The sequence below is a fragment of the Talpa europaea genome (genome assembly GCF_964194135.1).
Source record: "Talpa europaea genome assembly, chromosome: 13".
In the NCBI taxonomy this organism is placed as follows: Eukaryota; Metazoa; Chordata; class Mammalia; order Eulipotyphla; family Talpidae; genus Talpa; species Talpa europaea.
Window position 1 is genome coordinate 91,635,023 of NC_140080.1, and position 7,627 is coordinate 91,642,649.

A 7,627-nucleotide genomic window follows, 5' to 3' on the forward strand; every position below is an offset into this window, starting at 1 on the left:
TCTGATGTTGGGCTCCGTTAAGGAGAGGCAAACCCTTTCCTCCAAAACAAGAGGGAAGATAAAGCACATGTTCTTAGTGATGCTGATGAACTGATTCAGATTAAGAAACTATGGCAGGTATCACTGCTTTTTTTGTTGGTGGGGGAGGAATCAAATACAGAAAGGAGATTTGGAGATGCTGGGTATTCAGATGAGAGGGGAGAGCAGATGAGGCACAAGGCTGCAAGTAGCATTATTTCTTAGGTCTAGCCTTAGTTTACCTGTATCCTTAGGGGTGGGTGTGTGTGGGGGGGTGTACTGGTGCTGTCTCTTTCAAGGACTAAATTTGTGACCTCCTGCTAGCCTATGTCATGTCAGATCTCTTTTGCTTTCTATCCTACCTTGACCCACTCAGCCAAGGCAGTCGGTAAGATGAAGACTGCGTGTCCCCCAATCAAGATATATGGAAATAAATAATAGAAATGGTTCTGTGAATCAAGGAATTTAGCTGGCTTTATGTAATACAAGCAGAGCATCTTGTTGTTTTAGCACAGAGACCCTGCACCTCCACACTTCACAATCACTGGGCCAGGACTGTATTTAATAACAAAGGTCAAGAACAGCAGTGTTGCGAGGTAGGTAGGGTTTTGATTTCCCGTATAGATATTGGGGCAACGCAAAAGTCAAGAGTCTTTTTCCAAAAAATAATTTGGGAAATGTCTTGGAGTTTATGAAGGATGTTTATCACCACGAGCAACCAAAAATATTATTTGGACACCATTCATTAAGTACATATGTTTCCAATTCTCATCAGGTTTGTTTTTGAGTAATAAAGATGAAAATGATGTGGTTTTCTTTCTGTGCTCAATAAGAACTTGTCTTGTAGGAATACCATGAAATTAGGTATAAAAAGTGGAGATTCACTAAAATGTATAAAAGTATATCATCAGGAAAGAGTGCTTTCTCTGAGCTCATGATAACGCAGAAGAAGAATGAAATGGTGAGACTCGAGGAAGAAGTAACATATGTATACAAGAATATTATAGGTGGAGTTCTCACACATCTGCAATTTCCAAGACTGTTCCAAACTATAACTAATAATAAATATAATAACTGCATTTGTTAAATGTGTACTATATTATCTATAATGCACTCAACCCTAGATTTCACTGAGTTTTTCAACAAAATTTCATTGCGTTTTTCAAATAAGCAAAGTAAGACATGGGCTAAAGAGCTTGCCAAAGGTCACCTGGGACCAAGGTGAGGAGCTAGACTTTCTCAATGCACCATCCAAAGTGCACTTCCTGGAAGACAGCCTGACACTCAGTGCCAATCACATGGTCTCTGCCCTGTGTGGCTGTGTTTTCTCCAGCATTCCTTCCTGCCATTTGTCATTGGCAAAACCCATCTCTGTTGCAAGCTGATTATGAGATCTGGGACTTGAGTCACTTCATCCTTCAGGGACACCACTTGAACCCTAGATAATGACCGCCTTGGGAGGGATAAAGCCCGGGCATTCCACCCCGGTCCTGGAAGGGAACAGGCCGGTTGATGTTCTCCACTTGGCTGGTCTTGGGCCCTCTTGGCTCTGATGCTGTCCCATGTTTATCTCCTCTCTCTTCTGTTCTCTCGGCTCTCATTTCTGACTCCACCTTCAACCTGCCCCATTCCAGGGACACACAGTTTAGATGGGAAAGTGAGAGTCTTTAGAATTTTTTGTTCTGGAGTTGGTTGGCTTTACTTCCTCATGCTTAAGTTGTAGGAGGAGTAACAGGCCGTGGCACTGCTCCCTGCTTCCTGTCGAGCAGAGGGGGGCCTAGGCCTTACTGAACAGGACAGGGAAGCCCATCTGGTGTTCCTGCCATGATTTCTTGCCTGGTTTAATCTGGAAGAGGGAGGGACTTTCAGGCATTGCTATTGCTGCTCCTGTTGCTGTGCTGTCACCAACCGCTCCCTCGGGTGAGCCAATGAGGAATTTCTTCTGACCCTGGCAGAAGTTGGAGATGGGAGGAGTGATGAGTCTTGCGACTGGAGCCAAGCAGTGGAGGTTGCAGAACTGCAGTGCGAAGAGGTAAGTGTCATTCGCAAGCATGTTGGATTATTTTGCCCATTTTAGGAACTCGTGGCCCCTGCAGCTGGAGGGCGCTGCCTCTTACAGGCCTTCAAAGGGACACCTTCTTCTGGAGCATCCAGGCCCCTGGCAGTCAGACAGCTCTTGCTTGGTAAAACCACAGCCTCCTGCATTTCCCTGAAGGCCTTGCCAGTCCCCCTGTCCAATCTTTGTTCTCTCAGGTTGTCGTAGAGTGATCTCTGGCATTAGGATGAAGTGGGTGGCAGTCTCTATCAACTGGCTATGGGAGAATCAGCTTTATTCGTGACCTCGTGTTAGAAATGCCTAATACTCAACAAATCCTGAGATTCAAAAAAGAGAACTTATGTACTGAATATGTTTTGATTGCTTCTGTCTGGCCTTTCTACCCTTGAACATCAGAATGATACTGAAAAAATATGTGTGATTTGCTGATTGAATGGATATTTACAAGTAGGCTTTTTTAACCTTCTTTGAAAACAAATGAGCCAATACCCTGGTGACAAATTGTATGTTTTCTGACAGGTCAGCAAAACAAAGCTGGAGATCACAATGTAGTGGTAAGAATGACTCCCCAATAGGTTGGTGTTAGACACTCTCTATTTTCATGATAAGCAAATGATGCCTGCATTCTTTAGTCACAATAGCGAGAGCCCTGAGTTCGTGGTGTTGTTCTTAGTAACAGCAGGCACTTTTGAATATTCGATAAACTTACTCAGAATCAGAGATTTCCAAATAGCCAAAGCTGGGTAGAGCCAAACTTTAGAATGTCTCTGCACTATACTTGTCTTCTACAATGATTTATTCCTGGGACATCTCTGCTAGTGTTTTTGCACTTAATAAAACTGAACTAGAGAGTGGGCTTCTCAGAGGCCCTCTTATGAGGTATGACAGAGGAGAAGAAGCAAAGGACTATTTATATCAGTGAGGGTTAGAGCAGAGGCAGTTAACAGGCAACCTGACATTTAGTAGCTGTGGTTTTCCAGATGATTTAGCCCTACAGTGTGTGGCCGGGCTTCCAAAGCTAGCATAGGAGTAGCGAAGTCTCTATAGCTATTGATAAGCAAAGTCATATTGATTCTTTGACAAGTATTAAGTCAAGCTCTTCTGGAATTATAGTTTTATTTTAAAGAGCTTTATAAAGCCTCCCACTAGTCTGGAAAGTGCTTTAGAGGTCTACAGAGGGTAGAGTGAAAAAAGAACATTCACACCAGGGAAATGTATGTTTATCCATGTCTGATGAGTGACAATTGGGTCTGGTCTGGTCTGGGTTTGCTCAATTTTCTCCTTTATTCTTGGAGAAGTTGGTTTTCATGTCTGAACTTGGTTGTGTTGCCCTGGGGAATGCTGACTGGAATATGTGGAAAGAGCTCGAAGCTGCGTAAGTGACATTTTGTAGGCCCTAGTCCTGCAGTCTTAGAGTGCCCCCTGGCCTCTGTGTCTTTAGCAAAGACACAGGTTAGGGCGACAAGGGTCACTAGGGGCTCCGGAGAGTCACTGGAGCAGGAGGATGGTGGGGGTCTTAGATTCTCCATGCTGAACTCTCCTTCCCTCCAGCACACCCCACCTTCCTGGCTTCTCTCCCTCTTCTTTCTGCCAGATGGTATTTGCCATCATCAGCCCTTAAAGTCTCCGGATTTCTTCACTGCCCTCAGGCCCTTTGCAAATGTTTCCAACCATCAACTCCACACCTTAGCCTGACTCTCCAATTGACTTTTACATCGTGAACGCTGGGGGCACAGCAGGGGAGATATTTTAATCATCTCCTCTCGCCCACTGTGTTTAAAGAAAGGTGCCAAACGGAGGAGGGGTTTCAGTCTACACTAGAGGCTTTCTGTTTTCTCCCTTTCTTCTGAAATGATAAAACCACTATTTCCCCCTGGTTTTTAATTTTTTTTTTTTCCTGGGAGACAGCAAGAGAAATTTTGGGGTTGGAGGAGGCATGAATAGAGCAGGAAATTAGAGACAAGATGAGCTTACTTTCTTTCTATGGTCCTCTTGGTGTGTAATTAGCCTGCCTTAATGGCAGACGCTGGGGTTTGTGAGTAGCTGAGCAAAATTCACTTGCTGTGTTATTTTAAAAGGTGAGTTTGTGAGGTGATCTGCGTTTTGAACAATGTTTAAAATTCCTATTCAACTATTGACAAGAATTGCATCACTTTGTGAATAAAAATGCAAGGATCATGCTTAGCGAAATAAACCAGAAAGAAAAAGAAAAATACCGGATGGTCTCACTCATAGCAGCAATCTAGAAAACCTAAATAAGGGATCAGGAAAAAGACTAATTAATACAAGTAAAAATCAAAATCAATAAGCAACTATAAATCAGAGACACACTGGGGGGCGGGGGAGAGATGGGGAGAGGTAGGATTAGGGTCAAAATAAGGGGGGGTGCAATCGTATGGGGACTATAACCAAAATGAAAATGCATACATTGGGCAAAAATTAAAAATGATGTAAGAATTATATAAAATAAAATATTAATTAAAAAAAAGTTCAAGATTCTCTACAGAGGTGGATTACAATGTCTGGCCAATACGTTATTAGTTACCTCTGAGGGGAGAAACAAAGAGTAACAATATTTATTGAAATTTAGATGAGGGATCTCTTCACTAACATTTGAAGTTGCAAAGCAGCAGAGTGCATCTGGATGTCAGGTAATAAGAGTTTGACTTGGGGGGTACAAAGTAAAGACCAGAGGTTTCCGTGGCCCCCACCCACACTCCCCTCCCCCCCAACATGTTGTTACCTGCTTCATTGTCAAGCCATGCGCTCATAAAACCATTACACTGAGGGTGTGGGAAATGCTGGCAGACTGCCCGGGGTGTATCTCCCTGTGACCACATAGTGACCCCTCTGCTGGGGACGTGGGGCACTGTGTCCCAGGCTTATGGGATCAGCGACACACTGCCCTGCTCCGCTAATGCCACCCCATCTCTTGTGGAAGGTCTGTGCAGCCTTTCCCTCTTACAGGACTCAGACTCTGGTCTGTTCTTCGACTTCGTTGAAATCTGGTGGAGGACTTCCTGCCTCTGTGCTTGTTTCTTTCAAGGGCCGATGAAGGAGACCTGTGAAGTTAGAGGCCATGGCTACCAAGGCCACTTGGGCCTGGTATTCTCTAGCTTCCTTCCAGACTCTTGCCCCATACATTAGGTTTTGCTACTTGTTTCTAGTGTCCTGGGGTACAGCATGTGTGTGTGTGTGTGTGTGTGTGTGTGTGTTGGGTGAAGAAATGGAAAATCATATAAGACTCTCATCTCTTTGAAGCTGGCCTCACAGCAAATAAAGCATTTTCTTGTGTCAGAATCTCTGCCTCTTCCCACATCGATCACCGGCAGCATTTTGAAAATTTTAGTCCATGTGAAGAGTTAGTAACACAGAAGACCTACCTTTTTGTCTAGGAAATTTAGTCAGTAACAAAGGGAAAATTTAGATTCGGGACTTTCTAATTCATACAAAGTCAAAGGATTGTGTGTAAATTCTGTTCCATTCATTACAATGAATGACATGTAAAAGCAATTGAAAGACAAAAAAATCTCAACTTTCAGCTGTAAATAGGAATTGTCATAAGTAATCATAGTAATATAATGCTGATGTTTATGAAAGTCAAGAGAAAGGCTAATAATATGCTATTATCTTTTGTAGATTCAATTGGTGCAATTGTATATATACACACATATGTATACATATACATATGTTTATTTGTATATAGAAGCTATTGTATATTTGTATGTATGCATATGTACATACATGTGTATCTATTATATTATTGCACTAATTGAATCTACAAAAAGATACATCTATCTAAAAGTTGGATATAGGTCTGTCAAGAGTCCACTCTGTGATTAGACAAAGTCTTTATCTTCTATTTTACTTCCAGAGTGTCATTAAGGCTTTAATGTAGAGCTTGGCAAACTTAGCTTTCTGCCCAAACCTGGCTTACCAACTGTTTTTGTAAATCAATTTTATTGGAACATATTTATGTCCATTTGTTTACTCATTTGCTTTGTAAATTTGCTTTCATGCTACAACTGAATAATTGAGTCATGACAGATGGTCCAGAAATATTTACTACCTGGTACCTTACAGAAAAAGTTTGCCAACCTCTGCTTTTAGGGATTCTTGATGCAATTTTTTTTCTTTAAACTTCTGTATTACTTAATCTTACGCATTGCTTAATCTTTCATTTAATTGAAAGCATTGGATAGTACACAAAAACTAGCAAAACAAAGTAGCAGCAGAGCTCTCTGTGAATTTCAGTCTAGTTTGCCTTCTGATAATTTTTAGTTTCTGAGGGATCCTTTCCTGATTGTTTATTCATCCCTAACCTGCTCCCTTGACCACAGGTAGCTTCTCCAGGAGGGTGTGTTGTCCTCATATTCTAATGAGCATTTCTTCATACCTGGTGTCACTCACATATTGCCACATCTCACAGCAACAGACAACATATATGTTGTCTCCAGTCTTTTTGACATAATCCAGAAGCACTGTAATTGGTCATAGGCATGTGCACAAGGAAAGCAATACATGTCCTTATTATAAACAGCACTTTGTAATTTATTTTAATCTATGCATCTGTAGGATATATTGCATCCTAGCCCATTTTATACTATTGCACCATTTATAATGTATTTCATTTTTTCCCCCAAAATGTTCCTGTCCATCTACTAAATTTATCTTATTTCCCGCAGAGGATGGGAACCCACCATTAGAAAACAATGTTCTAGACAATAGATGTTACTAACTGCAGCCCACTAAGATGAACATCTGTGAAGCACTGCACACTTTCCTTTACCTGGATATGGTGCAGGGCACACCCAAAAACACCCAGGCCTCTCTGGGCACGTACATGTGTTTTCTCCCACTACTAATTATTTGAAAACACTGATTTCCTTTTTACTTCATGACCTAGTTTTCCTTTTCCTCTCCCATTCCATCTTTTTCTCTTTCTCCTTTTGACCACTAGCTCCAGGGATAACTTGAGGGGTTATCACGTTCTCTCTTGCCCCTGAAGCATCTGCACAAGTGGTTCTGGCTACTGTCCTGCCAGTCTAGGCCTGGCCAATTTTACCTAACATCCCATTATAGATTTCTTTGAGAAATATTTCCTGTTCCCTCTAACCCAGTTATGGATTGCCTAGCAACCGGGTCATTCTGAGAAATGCGTCGTTAAGTGACTTCATCATTGTAGGAATGTCATAGAGTGATAATCATACAAATTTAGGCAGTATGGTTCACCTGCCGAAGCTATAGCACAGCCTACTGGGAACATCTCCTATATGGCCTTAAGGACTCCAACATCTTTGGGTAATGCATGACTGTTCTCACCAAACTCCATTTCCTGGTTGCTTCTGATTGTTCCTCCTGTGGCACTTTCCATGTCCCTTCATAATTGCTCATACATTAGCTCCCTTTACAGACTTTGGGCCCAGGGGGGCAGGGACTGTGTGTCTCCTAGTCCAGTATCCTTATGATATTGCACAAGGTGCAGTACCTAGCAGACACTTGATGAGAACTGGTTGAATCAAAAAGTGGATAAACGAAACTACTGAGTAAAGG